This window comes from Salmo trutta, unplaced genomic scaffold (assembly GCF_901001165.1).
Source record: "Salmo trutta unplaced genomic scaffold, fSalTru1.1, whole genome shotgun sequence".
Lineage (NCBI taxonomy): Eukaryota > Metazoa > Chordata > Actinopteri > Salmoniformes > Salmonidae > Salmo > Salmo trutta.
Window position 1 is genome coordinate 2,611,619 of NW_021822962.1, and position 15,139 is coordinate 2,626,757.

The 15,139-nt window shown below is 47.6% G+C and overlaps 1 protein-coding gene and 1 long non-coding RNA gene across 2 annotated transcripts in view; both read right to left on the reverse strand.

Annotated features, from left to right (window-relative positions):
- The window catches only part of LOC115187698 (uncharacterized), an 11,853-nt gene extending 5,772 nt beyond the window's left edge, over nucleotides 1–6,081 (reverse strand). Inside the window, exon 1 of the long non-coding RNA XR_003876118.1 lies at nucleotides 6,041–6,081. This is a non-coding gene — a long non-coding RNA (uncharacterized LOC115187698). The remainder of the gene's footprint in view (nucleotides 1–6,040) is intronic.
- LOC115187648 (oxysterol-binding protein-related protein 3-like) overlaps nucleotides 1–15,139 on the reverse strand; it is a 102,478-nt gene that overhangs the window by 23,153 nt on the left and 64,186 nt on the right. The gene's annotated exons all lie outside the window — the stretch shown is intronic.

The following is a 15,139-nucleotide window of genomic DNA, read 5'->3' on the forward strand; positions in this document are numbered from 1 at the left end:
TAATCAATTCTGACAGCAGAATAAACGTTTCTGACAAATACTGATATCACATAAGTCGTTTTTTAGGGGAAGGAGGTCTCTTTAAGGGAGGGGGGCTCTTTAAGGGAGGGAAGGAGGTCTTTAAGGGAGGGAGGGAGGTCTTTAAGGGAGGGAGGGCTCTTTAAGGGAGGGAGGGAGGTCTTTAAGGGAGGGAGGGAGGGCTCTATAAGGGGAGAGAGAGAAGTCTTAAGGGAGGGAGGGAGGTCTTTAAGGGAGGGAGGGAGGGAGGTCTTGAGGGAGGGAGGGAAGTCTTAAGGGAGGGAGGTCTTTAAGGGAGGGAGGGCTATATAAGGGAGGGAGGGAGGTCTTTAAGGGAGGGAGGGCTCTTTAAGGGAGGGAGGGAAGTCTTTAAGGGAGGGAGGGAAGTCTTTAAGGGAGGGAGGGCTATATAAGGGAGGGAGGGAAGTCTTTAAGGGAGGGAGGGCTATAAGGGAGAGAGGGAAGTCTTTAAGGGAGGGAGGGCTGTATAAGGGAGAGAGGGAAGTCTTTAAGGGAGGGAGGGCTATATAAGGGAGAGAGGGAAGTCTTTATGGGAGGGAGGGCTATATAAGGGAGAGAGGGAAGTCTTTAAGAGAGGGAGGGCTATATAAGGGAGAGAGGGATGTCTTTAAGGGAGGGAGGGCTATATAAGGGAGAGAGGGAAGTCTTTAAGGGAGGGAGGGCTATATAAGGGAGAGAGGGAAGTCTTTAAGGGAGGGAAGGCTCTATAAGGGAGAGGGGAAGTCTTTAAGGGAGGGAGGGCTCTATAAGGGAGAGAGGGAAGTCTTTAAGGGAGGGAGGGCTATATAAGGGAGGGAGGGCTCTATAAGGGAGAGAGGGAAGTCTTTAAGGGAGGGAGGGCTATATAAGGGAGAGAGGGAAGTCTTTAAGGGAGGGAGGGCTATATAAGGGAGAGAGGGAAGTCTTTAAGGGAGGGAGGGCTCTATAAGGGAGAGAAGGAAGTCTAAGGGGGGAGGGCTATATAAGGGAGGGAGGGCTCTATAAGGGAGAGAGGGAAGTCTTTAAGGGAGGAGAGGGATATAAGGGAGGGAGGGCTCTTAAGGGAGGGCGGGCTATATAAGGGAGAGAGGGAAGTCTTTAAGGGAGGGAGGGCTCTATAAGGGGGGAGGGAAGTCTTTAAGGGGGGAGGGTCTTTAAGGGAGAGAGGGAAGTCTTTAAGGGAGGGAGGGCTGTATAAGGGAGGGAGGGAAGTCTTTAAGAGAGGGAGGGCTCTTTAAGGGAGAGAGGGAAGTCTTTAAGGGAGGGAGGGCTCTATAAGGGAGAGCGGGAAGTCTTTAAGGGAGGGAGGGCTCTATAAGGGAGGAGGGAAGTCTTAAGGGAGGGGGGCTCTATAAGGGAGAGAGGGAAGTCTTTAAGGGAGGGATGGCTATATAAGGGAGAGAGGGAAGTCTTCAAGGGAGGGAGGGCTATATAAGGGAGAGAGGGAAGTCTTTAAGAGAGGGAGGGCTATATAAGGGAGAGAGGGAAGTCTTTAAGGGAGGGAGGGCTATATAAGGGAGAGAGGGAAGTCTTTAAGGGAGGGAGGGAAGTCTTTAATGGAGGGTGGTCTTTAAGGGAGGGAGGTCTTTAAGGGAGGGAGGTCTTTAAGGGAGGGAGGTCTTTAAGGGAGGGAGGGAGGTCTTTAAGGGAGGGAGGGCTATATAAGGGAGGGAGGGAAGTCTTTAAGGGAGGGAGGGAAGTCTTTAAGGGCGGGAGGGCTATATAAGGGAGGGAGGGAAGTCTTTAAGGGACGGAGGGCTCTTTAAGGGAGAGAGGGAAGTCTTTAATGGAGGGAGGGCTCTATAAGGGAGGGAGGGAAGTCTTAAGGGGGGAGGGCTCTTTAAGGGAGAGAGGGAAGTCTTTAAGGGAGGGAGGGCTCTATAAGGGAGAGCGGGAAGTCTTTAAGGGAGGAGGGCTATAAGGGAGAGAGGGAAGTCTTAAGGGAGGGAGGGCTCTATAAGGGAGAGAGGGAAGTCTTTAAGGGAGGGAGGGCTATATAAGGGAGAGAGGGAAGTCTTTAAGGGAGGGAGGGCTCTATAAGGGAGAGAGGGAAGTCTTTAAGGGAGGGAGGGCTATATAAGGGAGAGAGGGAAGTCTTTAAGGGAGGGCTATATAAGGGAGAGAGGGAAGTCTTTAAGGGAGGGAGGGCTATATAAGGGAGAGAGGGAAGTCTTTAAGGGAGGGAGGGCTATATAAGGGAGAGAGGGAAGTCTTTAAGGGAGGGTGGGCTCTATAAGGGAGAGAGGGAAGTCTTTAAGGGAGGGAGGGCTATATAAGGGAGAGAGGGAAGTCTTTATGGGAGGGAGGGCTCTATAAGGGAGAGAGGGAAGTCTTTAAGGGAGGGAGGGCTATATAAGGGAGAGAGGGAAGTCTTTATGGGAGGGAGGGCTCTATAAGGGAGAGAGGGAAGTCTTTAAGGGAGGGAGGGCTCTATAAGGGAGGGAGGGAAGTCTTTAAGGGAGGGAGGGCTATATAAGGGAGAGAGGGAAGTCTTTAAGGGAGGGAGGGCTATATAAGGGAGAGAGGGAAGTCTTTAAGGGAGGGAGGGCTATATAAGGGAGAGAGGGAAGTCTTTAAGGGAGGGAGGGCTACATAAGGGAGGGAGGGAAGTCTTTAAGGGAGGGAGGGCTCTATAAGGGAGAGAGGGAAGTCTTTAAGGGAGGGAGGGCTATATAAGGGAGGGAGGGAAGTCTTTAAGGGAGGGAGGGCTATATAAGGGAGAGGGGGCTATAAGGGAGAGAGGGAAGTCTTTAAGGGAGGGAGGGCTATATAAGGGAGGGAGGGAAGTCTTTAAGGGAGGGAGGGAAGTCTTTAACGGAGGGAGGGCTATATAATGGAGAGAAGGAAGTCTTTAAGGGAGGGAGGGCTCTATAAGGGAGAGAGGGAAGTCTTTAAGGGAGGGAGGGCTATATAAGGGAGGGAGGGCTCTATAAGGGAGAGAGGGAAGTCTTTAAGGGAGGGAGGGCTATATAAGGGAGAGAGGGAGGTCTTTAAGGGAGGGAGGGCTATATAAGGGAGAGAGGGAAGTCTTTAAGGGAGGTAGGGCTATATAAGGGAGAGAGGGAAGTCTTTAAGGGAGGGAGGGCTATATAAGGGAGAGAGGGAAGTCTTTAAGGGAGGGAGGGCTATATAAGGGAGGGAGGGAAGTCTTTAAGGGAGGGAGGGCTCTATAAGGGAGAGAGGGAAGTCTTTAAGGGAGGGAGGGCTCTATAAGGGAGGGAGGGAAGTCTTTAAGGGAGGGAGGGCTCTATAGGGAGAGAGGAAGTATTAAGGGAGGGAGGGCTCTATAAGGGAGGGAGGGAAGTCTTTAAGGGAGGGAGGGCTATATAAGGGAGAGAGGGAAGTCTTTAAGGGACGGAGGGCTCTATAAGGGAGAGAGGGAAGTCTTTAAGGGAAGGAGGGCTATATAAGGGAGAGAGGGAAGTCTTTAAGGGAGGGAGGGATATAAGGGAGGGAGGGAAGTCTTTAAGGGAGGGAGGGCTCTATAAGGGAGGGAGGGCTCTTTAAGGGAGGGGCTATATAAGGGAGAGAGGAAGTCTTTAAGGAGGGAGGGCTCTATAAGGGAGGGAGGGCTCTATAAGGGAGGGAGGGCTATATAAGGAGAGAGGGAAGTCTTTAAGGGAGGGAGGGCTACATAAGGGAGGGAGGGAAGTCTTTAAGGGAGGGAGGGCTCTATAAGGGAGAGAGGGAAGTCTTTAAGGGAGGGAGGGCTATATAAGGGAGAGAGAGAGTCTTTAAGGGAGGGAGGGCTATATAAGGGAGAGAGGGAAGTCTTTAAGGGAGGGAGGGCTATATAAGGGAGGGAGGGAAGTCTTTAGGGAGGGAGGGCTATATAAGGGAGAGAGGGAAGTCTTTAAGGGAGGGAGGGCTATATAAGGGAGAGAGGGAAGTCTTTAAGGGAGGGAGGGAGGGCTCTATAAGGGAGAGAGGGAAGTCTTTAAGGGAGGGAGAGAGGGCTCTATAAGGGAGAGAGGGAAGTCTTTAAGGGAGGGAGGGCTCTATAAGGGAGAGAGGGAAGTCTTTAAGGGAGGGAGGGCTCTATAAGGGAGAGAGGGAAGTCTTTAAGGGAGGGGGGCTCTATAAGGGAGAGAGGGAAGTCTTTAAGGGAGGGAGGGCTATATAAGGGAGAGAGGGAAGTCTTTAAGGGAGGGAGGGCTATATAAGGGAGAGAGGGAAGTCTTTAAGGGAGGGAGGGCTATATAAGGGAGAGAGGGAAGTCTTTAAGGGAGGGAGGGCTATATAAGGGAGGGAGGGAAGTCTTTAAGGGGGGAGGGCTCTATAAGGGAGGGAGGGAAGTCTTTAAGGGAGGGAGGGCTATACAAGGGAGAGAGGGAAGTCTTTAAGGGAGGGAGGGCTCTATAAGGGAGAGAGGGAAGTCTTTAACCTGTTCGACTTACCCTAGGATAGGGGGCGCCACAGCGCATTTTGGAAAAAAATCGTTCCCATTTTCAACGGCCTACTAATCAAAGTCAGAAGCTAAGACATGCATATACTTATTTTATATGGATAGAGAAAACCCTAAATTTTCTAAAACTGTTTGAATGGTGTCTGTGAGTATAACAGAACTCGTATGGCAGTCAAAACCCCGAGACCGATTGAACCAGGAAGTGGAAATCTGAATTGTGGACTCGACTTCACAGCCTTACCTATAAATCACAACTAAAAAAATGATAATTGAGCACTTTCCAGTGCTTCCACTAGATGTCCCCAGTCTTTACAAAGTGTTTTGAGGGTTCTGCGGTAGAAACTCAGTGAAAGAGACGATGTGGCAATTGGTCAGAGTAGTAGGGCCATGAGCATTGTGACGTCGGCGGCCGTGTCTGCCCCACCTTTGGAAGCCTTTTGAAACACAATGACATCGTCCCACTCGAATCTGATTGGCTTCTTGTTGAAACAGGCCCTGACGATTATTTTATACAACGTTGACATGTTTGAACGAACCTAACTAACCGTAAACAGTCATTTGCGTTAGACAGGTGCCGCGCACGGAACAACATTTGATTACAGCCTTAGGACGCGCTAACAACATGAAGCTAATGGAACATAAAGCATGGACTTTTTCGATCGAAATACATTTGTCATGGACCTGGGACATCGGGAAGTGTTTCTGATGAAGACAACTAAAGGTGAGGGATTATTGGCGATATTATACAATATCAGATGTTACTTGCTCAAATGTTCAAAGATGGCGCCGAGCTAGGTTTTCGAGCTCAATTTCTGGGTATCGCATCCCATTTGATCTCAAAGTGTGATTACCCTGTAAAGTTAATTTAAAATCTGTTTTGACAGGTGTTTTCAAGAGATATTCATCTATAAATCTTATTGACAATATATATTACAAAAATCGTTTTCGAATAGTAATTTATAAAATTGTAGCACTGTTTCCGGGACGCATTATATGGGAAAATAGTTAGTCAACCTCAGGTGCCGATGTAAAATGCTGTTTTTATATAGAAATATGACCTTTATTGAACAAAAGATTGCATGCTGTGTGTAACATGATGTCCTAGGTGTGTCATCTGATGAAGTTTGTAAAAGGTTAGTGCTGCATTTAGCTGTTTTTGGTTATATGTGATGGGGTGTGCTCGGAAAATTCATATGATGCGACTTTTACCATGTACTCCTCTAACATAATCTAATATTGTGCTTTTCCTGTAAAACCTTTTTGAAATCGGACAACGAGGGTCGATTCAAGAGAGGTGTATCTATAAAACGATATGAGACAGCCCTATATTTGAAAAAAATAAATATTGAATTTCGTTATGCTAATGTCGCTAGGAGTTTTCGCTGGAAAATGATCCCGCTAACGGGATGATAAGCTGAAGAAGTTTTAAGGGAGGGAGGTTTGTAGTACAGTAATTCAACAGCTTACTACACTCTAGTCTCTATTCAGATGTAAAGGTCCTTTCAGATTGAGACGTGAATACAGTCTCCGCTAACGCCTGAAGATTTACATTTCAATCAGCGTTACAGCGGTTGGTGTGTGTGTGACATTAATGAGTGTGTGTGTGGTCGGTGTTACCTGTCGGCTGTCGTGTTGGAGGAGGAGCTGCTGTTGCTGTGTGAAGGGGAAGAGATCTTGTGAGACATGGCTGAACTCCTCTCTCTGAGCCCATCTCCCTGCCCCTGCAGGCCAGGCTGTCCCTGGGGCTTCAGGATCCTCTCTCCCTGCCCTTGCAGGCCAAGCCGTCTCCCTGGGGCTTCAGGATCCTCTCTCCCTGCCCCTGCAGGCCAGGCCGTCTCCCTGGGACTTCAGGATCCTCTTTCCCTGCCCCTGCAGGCCAGGCCGTCTCCCTGGGGCTTCAGGATCCTCTCTCCCTGCCCCTGCAGGCCAGGCCGTCTCCCTGGGGCTTCAGGATCCTCTCTCCTGCCCCTGCAGGCCAGGCCGTCTCCCTGGAGCTTCAGGATCCTCTCTCCTGCCCCTGCAGGCCAGGCCGTCTCCCTGGGGCTTCAGGATCCTTCTCCTTGGGACTTGGGCTTCTCTGGGTCAGTGAGGCGCTGCAACCTTGTCCATCTAGAACATCCCCTCACTGAGGGACAGAGAGAGAGAGAGAGAGACAGAGAGAGAGAGAGAGAGAGAGAGAGAGGAGGGGATTGGAGAGGAGAGAGAGATATTATTGATCTTTAGGAACCTTTATTTGGCACGATTTAGCTAATAACTATTGTACATACATAGCAAATTCAAATGCAAAAACGTTTTTAAGGTCACTGTTAAAGAGAGAGTTCACATATCAGATGAAGGGAGAACTGAAGTCCTAAAAAGCTTCGAAGCTCCTTAGTCTCACTGGGAACCACAACCACTCTGAGCGAGAGAGATGTTCTGACAGAGAGCTTCCTTTTAGCTGCGTCTGTGTCCCAAATGGAACCCTATTCTCCAAATTGTTCACTATGTTTGACCAGAGGGTCAAAAGAGAATAGGGGCCCATTTGGGACGAAGCCTGTAATTCACTGTGCTGGTGAGTCATGGTCCAACAGTATGGACTGTCAACATTCATCAACGTACATACAGTGTGATGAACAGACACTTGTGCACCCCATATTAAAGTAAAATAGAAACTAATATTAATGTGCAATAATTACCGCTTGATCATACAGGATAGTGGTGAATAAATATCACATCACACACTGACTGGCACTGGCAACTAAGGTGAAAAATAGACTACTGTCTTTGGTGTGTATCGGTAGATGAGCTTCACAGTGTGTGTGGTGTGTGGGTGTGTGTGTGTGTGTGTGTGGTGTGTGTGTGGTGTGGTGTGTGTGTGTGTGTGGTGTGTGTGTGGTGTGTGTGACAGTGTGTCGTTGTGAGGATGATAAACAACCTGGTGAACTAAGGTAACTGTAAATTACACCGTCAGTTCACAAGGTAACATACAGCAGGCAGTCAATGCAACATGCTTTACTGATGCTAAAAGAACACAGGTGCTACTGAATGTGTGGCCAATCAATCTCACTGGAGTTCCAATCAATCTCACTGGAGTTCCAATCAATCTCACTGGAGTTCCAATCAATCTCACTGGAGTTCCAATCAATCTCAGTGGAGTTCCAATCAATCTCACTGGAGTTCCAAACAATCTCACTGGAGTTCCAATCAATCTCACTGGAGTTCCAATCAATCTCACTGGAGTTCCAATCAATCTCAGTGGAGTTACAATCAATCTCACTAAAGTTCCAATCAATCTCAGTGGAGTTACAATCAATCTCACTGGAGTTCCAATCAATCTCACTGGAGTTCCAATCAATCTCACTGGAGTTCCAATCAATCTCACTGGAGTTCCAATCAATCTCACTGGAGTTCCAATCAATCTCACTGGAGTTCCAATCAATCTCACTGGAGTTCCAATCAATCTCACTAAAGTTCCAATCAATCTCAGTGGAGTTCCAATCAATCTCACTGGAGTTCCAATCAATCTCACTGGAGTTCTAATCAATCTCACTGGAGTTACAATCAATCTCAGTGGAGTTCCAATCAATCTCACTGGAGTTCCAATCAATCTCACTGGAGTTCCAATCAATCTCACTGGAGTTCCAATCAATCTCACTGGAGTTCCAATCAATCTCACTAAAGTTCCAATCAATCTCAGTGGAGTTCCAATCAATCTCACTGGAGTTCCAATCAATCTCACTGGAGTTCTAATCAATCTCACTGGAGTTACAATCAATCTCAGTGGAGTTCCAATCAATCTCACTGGAGTTCCAATCAATCTCACTGGAGTTCCAATCAATCTCACTGGAGTTCCAATCAATCTCACTGGAGTTCCAATCACTCTCACTGGAGTTCCAATCAATCTCACTGGAGTTCCAATCAATCTTCACAAGCTTCCCACAATAAGTTGGGTGAATTTTGGCGCATTCCTCCTGACAGAGCTGGTGTAACTGAGTCAGGATTGTAGGCCTTCTTGCTTGCACACACTTTTTCAGTTCTGCCCACAGATTTTCTATAGGATTGAGGTCAGGGCTTTGTGATGGCCACTCCAATACCTTGACTTTGTTGTCCTTAAGCCATTTTGCCACAACTTTGGAAGTATGCTTGGAGTCATTGTCCATTTAGAAGACCCATTTGTGACCAAGCTTTAACTTCCTGAATGATGTCTTGAGATGTTGCTTCAAATATCCAAATAATTTTCTTTCCTCATGATGCCATCTATTTTGTGAAGTGTACCAGTCCCTCCTGCAGCAAAGCACCCCCACAACATGATGCTGCCACCCCCGTGCTTCACGGTTGGGATGGTGTTCTTCGGCTTGCAAGCGTCCCCCTTTTTCCTCCAAACAAGCATAACGATGGTCATTACGGCCAAACAGTTCTATTTTTGTTTCATCAGACCAGCGGACATTTCCGCAAAAAGTACGATCTTTGTCCCCATGTGCAGTTGCAAACCGTAGTCTGGCTTTTTATGGCGGTTTTGGAGCAGTGGCTTCTTCCTTGCTGAGCGGCCTTTCAGGTTATGTCGATATAGGACTTGTTTTACTGTGGATATAGATACTTTTTACCAGTTTCCTCCAGCATCTTCACAAGGTCCTTTGCTGTTGTTCTGGGATTGATTTGCACTTTTTGCACCAAAGTACGTTCATCTCTAGGAGACAGAACGCGTCCTTCCTGAGCGGTATGACGGCTGCATGGTCCCATGGTGTTTCTACTTGCGTACTATTGTTTGTACAGATGAACGTGGTACCTTCCGGCGTCTGGAAATTACTCCCAAGGATGAACCAGACTTTCTTTTGATTTTCCCATGATGTCAAGCAAAGAGGCACTGAGTTTGAAGGTAGGCCTTGAAATACATCCACAGGTACACCTCCAATTGACTCAAATGATGTCAATTAGCCTATCAGAAGCTTCAAAAACCATCATTTTCTGGAACTTTCCAAGCTGTTTAAAGGCACAGTCAACTTAGTGTATGTAAACTTCTGACCCACTGGAATTGAGACACAGTGAATTATAAGTGGAATAATCTGTCTGTAAACAATTGTTGGAAAAATGACTTGTGACATGCACAAAGTAGATGCCCTAACCGACTTCCCAAAACTATAGTTTGTTAACAAGAAATTTGTGGAGTGGTTGAAAAACGAGTTTTAATGACTCCATCCTAAGTGTATGTAAACTTCCGACTTCAAATATATATAATGCACTGCTCAAAAAAATAAAGGGAACACTAAAATAACATCCTAGATCTGAATGATGAAATAAAATCTTATTAAATACTTTTATCTTTACATAGCTGAATGTGCTGACAACAAAATCACACAAAAAGAATCAATGGAAATCCAATTGATCAACCCACGGAGGTCTGGATTTGAAGTCACACTCAAAATTAAAGTGGAAAACCAACTACAGGCTGATCCAACTTTGATGTAATGTCCTTAAAACAAGTCAAAATGAGGCTCAGTAGTGTGTGTGGCCTCCACGTGCCTGTATGATCTCCCTACAACGCCTGGGCATACTCCTGATGGGTGGCGGATGGTCTCCTGAGGGATTCTCCCAGACCTGGACTAAAGCATCCACCAACTCCTAGACAGTCTGTGGTGCAACGTGGGTTGGTGGATGGAGCGAGACATGATGTCCTGATGTGCTCAATTGGTTTCAGGTCTGGGGAACGGGTGGGCCAATCCATAGCATCAATGCTTTCTTCTTGCAGGAACTGCTGACACACTCCAGCCACATGAGGTCTAGCATTGTCTTGCATTAGGAGGAACCCAGGGCCAACCGCACCAGCATATGGTCTCACAAGGGGTCTGAGGATCTCATCTCGGTACCTAATGGCAGTCAGGCTACCTCTGGCGAGCACATGGAGGGCTGTGCTCCCCCCCAAAGAAATGCCACCCCACACCATGACTCACCCACCGCCAAACCGGTCATGCTGGAGGATGTTGCAGGCAGCAGAACGTTCTCCACGGCGTCTCCAGACTCTGTCACGTCTGTCACATGTGCTCAGTGTGAACCTGCTTTCATCTGTGAAGAGCACAGGGCGCCAGTGGCGAATTTGCCAATCTTGGTGTTCTCTGGCAAATGCCAAACGTCCTGCACGGTGTTTGGCTGTAATCACAACCCCCACCTGTGGACGTCGGGCCCTCATACCACCCTCATGGAGTCTGTTTCTGACCGTTTGAGCAGACACATGCACATTTGTGGCCTGCTGGAGGTCATTTTGCAGGGCTCTGGCAGTGCTCCTCCTGCTCCTCCTTGCACAAAGGCGGAGGTAGCGGTCCTGCTGATGGGTTGTTGCCCTCCTACGGCCTCCACGTCTCCTGATGTACTGGCCTGTCTCCTGGTAGCGCCTCCATGCTCTGGACACTACGCTGACAGACACAGCAAACCTTCTTGCCACAGCTCGCATTGATGTGCCATCCTGGATGAGCTACACTACCTGAGCCACTTGTGTGGGTTGTAGACTCCGTCTCATGCTACCACTAGAGTGAAAGCAACGCCAGCACTCAAAAGTGACCAAAACATCAGCCAGGAAGCATAGGAACTGAGAAGTGGTCTGTGGATAACACCTGCAGAAACCACTCCTTTATTGGGGGTGTCTTGCTAATTGCGTATAATTTCCACCTGTTGTCTATTCCATTTGCACAACAGCATGTGAAATTTATTGTCAATCAGTGTTGCTTCCTAAGTGGACAGTTTGATTTCACAGAAGTGTGATTGACTTAGAGTTACATTGTGTTGTTTAAGTCTTCCCTTTATTTTTTTGAGCAGTATATATATATTATTTTGTCTTAGTATGCTGTCTGTAGGTCTGCCTGTCGTGTGAGCGTCTGTCTGTCTGTCTGGGATGGGATAGTATGAAGACTGACTGGTTCATTTCCACTGGATCACATGACATGTTAACCACTAAACACCCTGGAGTCAGTCAGTCAGGAACACTATACAGCCAAGGCATGCATCCCAAATGGCACCCTATTCCCTATAGTATAGTGTACTACTTTTCAACAGAGCCCTATGGGGTCCTAGTCAAGAGTAGTGCACTATGTAGGGAATAGGGTACCATTTGGAACACAAACCACGTGTGTCTCACCAAGTAAGAGCGTGGTTGTGTGACGGGTGTGTGACCAGGTGAGTGTGATGTTACCATAGAGATATATACCGTATACTGTATTATATAATATAGGCTATATAATAGGTTTAATTCTGTGGGTAATCCTCTCCCAGAGTATACAGCATTATACAGCATCTCCACCAGCCCCAGCCTCATACCAGCCCAGTCCAGTTTAGCCCAGTCCAGCCCAGTTCAGCACAGTCCAGCCCTGCCCATACTAGTCCAGCCCAGTCCAGTTCAATCCAGTCCAGTCTCCTATCAGTCATGCAGTCTGTAGGGCTGCTACTCGGATACACACCAAGGTTAATCACATTACCCAGCTTCCTCCTCCACGGCTTCATGCCTAGTAGGCTACAGTCTCTGGGGTTTCACAGACAGTGGGCCTGACGGTCACCTGACACCCCCCAACTCCAATCTCCTCCAGTCTCCAGTCTGGGAAATGCAGTATGTGAGGCTGCTACAGAGCTCTGCTACACACCAAGGTTAATCACATACCCAGCTCTGTATCCACCAACACTCTGCTTCCTCCTCCACTGCTTCATGCCTAGTAGGCTACAGTCTCTGGGGTTCCCTGGCCCTAACCCTGACCCTAACCCTGGCCCTAACCCTGGCCCTAACCCTGGCCCTAACCCTGGCCCTAACCCTGGCCCTAACCCTGACCATAACCCTGGCCCTAACCCTGGCCCTAACCCTGACCCTAACCCTGGCCCTAACCCTGACCCTAACCCTGACCCTAACCCTGGCCCTAACCCTGGCCCTAACCCTGACCATAACCCTGGCCCTAACCCTGACCCTAACCCTGACCCTAACCATGGCCCTAACCCTGACCCTAACCCTGGCCCTAACCCTGGCCCTAACCTGACCCTAACCCTGGCCCTAACCCTGGCCCTAACCCTGACCCTGGCCCTAACCCTGGCCCTAACCCTGGCCCTAACCCTGACCCTAACCATGGCCCTAACCCTGGTCCTAACCCTGGCCCTAACCATGGCCCTAACCCTGGCCCTAACCCTGGCCCTAACCATGGCCCTAACCCTGACCCTAACCCTGACCCTAACCATGGCCCTAACCCTGGCCCTAACCCTGGCCCTAACCCTGACCCTAACCCTGGCCCTAACCCTGGCCCTAACCCTGGCCCTAACCCTGGCCCTAACCTGACCCTAACCCTGACCCTAACCCTGGCCCTAACCCTGGCCCTAACCCTGGCCCTAACCCTGACCCTAACCCTGGCCCTAACCCTGGCCCTAACCCTGGCCCTAACCCTGACCCTAACCCTGGCCCTAACCCTGACCCTAACCCTGGCCCTAACCCTGACCATAACCCTGGCCCTAACCCTGACCCTAACCCTGACCCTAACCATGGCCCTAACCCTGACCCTAACCCTGGCCCTAACCCTGACCCTAACCCTGGCCCTAACCCTGGCCCTAACCCTGACCCTAACCATGGCCCTAACCCTGGCCCTAACCCTGACCCTAACCCTGGCCATAACCCTGGCCCTAACCCTGGCCCTAACCCTGACCCTAACCATGGCCCTAACCCTGGCCCTAACCCTGGCCCTAACCCTGGCCCTAACCCTGACCCTAACCCTGACCCTAACCATGGCCCTAACCCTGGCCCTAACCCTGGCCCTAACCCTGGCCATAACCCTGGCCCTAACCCTGGCCCTAACCCTGACCCTAACCCAGGCCCTAACCCTGACCCTAACCCTGACCCTAACCCAGGCCCTAACCCTGACCCTAACCCTGACCCTAACCCTGGCCCTAACCCTGACCCTAACCCTGGCCCTAACCCTGGCCCTAACCCTGACCCTAACCCTGACCATAACCCTGGCCCTAACCCTGACCCTAACCCTGACCCTAACCCTGGCCCTAACCCTGACCCTAACCCTGGCCCTAACCCTGGCCCTAACCCTGACCCTAACCCTGACCATAACCCTGACCCTAACCCTGACCCTAACCATGGCCCTAACCCTGGCCCTAACCCTGACCCTAACCTGACCCTAACCCTGACCCTAACCCTGACCATAACCCTGACCACCTGACTGAGATCAGATCTTACTGACCACCTCTGGAGGTAGTCAGACAATATTGTATCTGGATATCTTCCAAGTGTAGACGGATCTGGTCACTGAAACCATTTAAATCATCCTGATTCTACAATCATTGACTTATGGCATTAAGATGTGTGTAAATACATTTGCATACATTGATGGAGCAGGACATGTAGTCAAAATGCTGACCCAGTGGACAGATAAGAGTCACATTTCACTACCATGTGTAGATGCAACAGCTACAATGTGGCCCAATCAGAATGTAAAGGGAAGGAAACCCCTTTATCTTCACCAATAAAGTTAGTTCTCTGAAATCCTTCCAGGAACAATTAAGTAATTATATTCTTCTAAATTTAAGAGAGATTTTCCCCACCTGTCCTGACCAGGAACAAACTAAAGTTATAGTTAGGTTTTCAAATTGAAGGTCCAGAGTTTTGTCTGGTGAGGTTGGGTTGACGGGGGAAAACTCCTGGCCCTTTTCGAGACAGTCAGCCACTGGTAGTGTTGTAGTGGGAGGCTATGAGGATTTCCTATCGTACATGTTTTCCATTTATCTGCTAGAGATATTTACTAGTTTCCATTTATCTGCTAGAGATATTTACTAGTTCCTTTATCTGCTAGAGATATTTACTAGTTTCCATTTATATGCTAGAGATATTTACTAGTTTCCATTTATCTGCTAGAGATATTTACTAGTTCCATTTAATCTGTAGAGATATTTACTAGTTTCCATTTATCTGCTAGAGATACTTACTAGTTTCATTTTATGCTAGAGATTTACTAGTTTCCATTTTATCTGCTACAGATACTTACTAGTTTCCATTTTATCTGTAGAGATATTTACTAGTTTCCATTTTATCTGCTAGAGATATTTACTAGTTTCCATTTTATCTGCTAGAGATATTTATAGTTTCCATTTTATTGCTTTAGAGAGATATTTACTAGTTTCCATTTTATCGATAGAGATATTTACTAGTTTCCATTTTATCTGCTAGAGATATTTACTAGTTTCCATTTATCTGCTAGAGATATTTACTAGTTTCCATTTTATCTGCTAGAGATATTTACTAGTTTCCATTTAATCTGCTAGAGATTTATACTAGTTTCCATTTTATCTGCTAGAGATATTTACTAGTTTCCATTTTATCTGCTAGAGATATTTACTAGTTTCCATTTTATCTGCTACAGATACTTACTAGTTTCCATTTTATCTGCTAGAGAGATTTACTAGTTTCCATTTTATCTGCTAGAGATATTACTAGTTTCCATTTAATCTGCTAGAGATATTTACTAGTTTCCATTTTATCTGCTAGAGATAATTACTAGTTTCCATTTAAATCTGCTAGAGATATTTATAGTTTCCATTTTATCTGCTAGAGATATTACTAGTTTATATTTTATTGCTAGGATATTTACTAGTTTCCATTTTATCTGCTAGAGATATTACTAGTTTCATTTATCTAGAGAGACTTACTAGTTTCCATTTAATCTGCTAGAGATATTACTAGTTTCCATTTATCTGCTAAGAGATTTACTAGTTTCC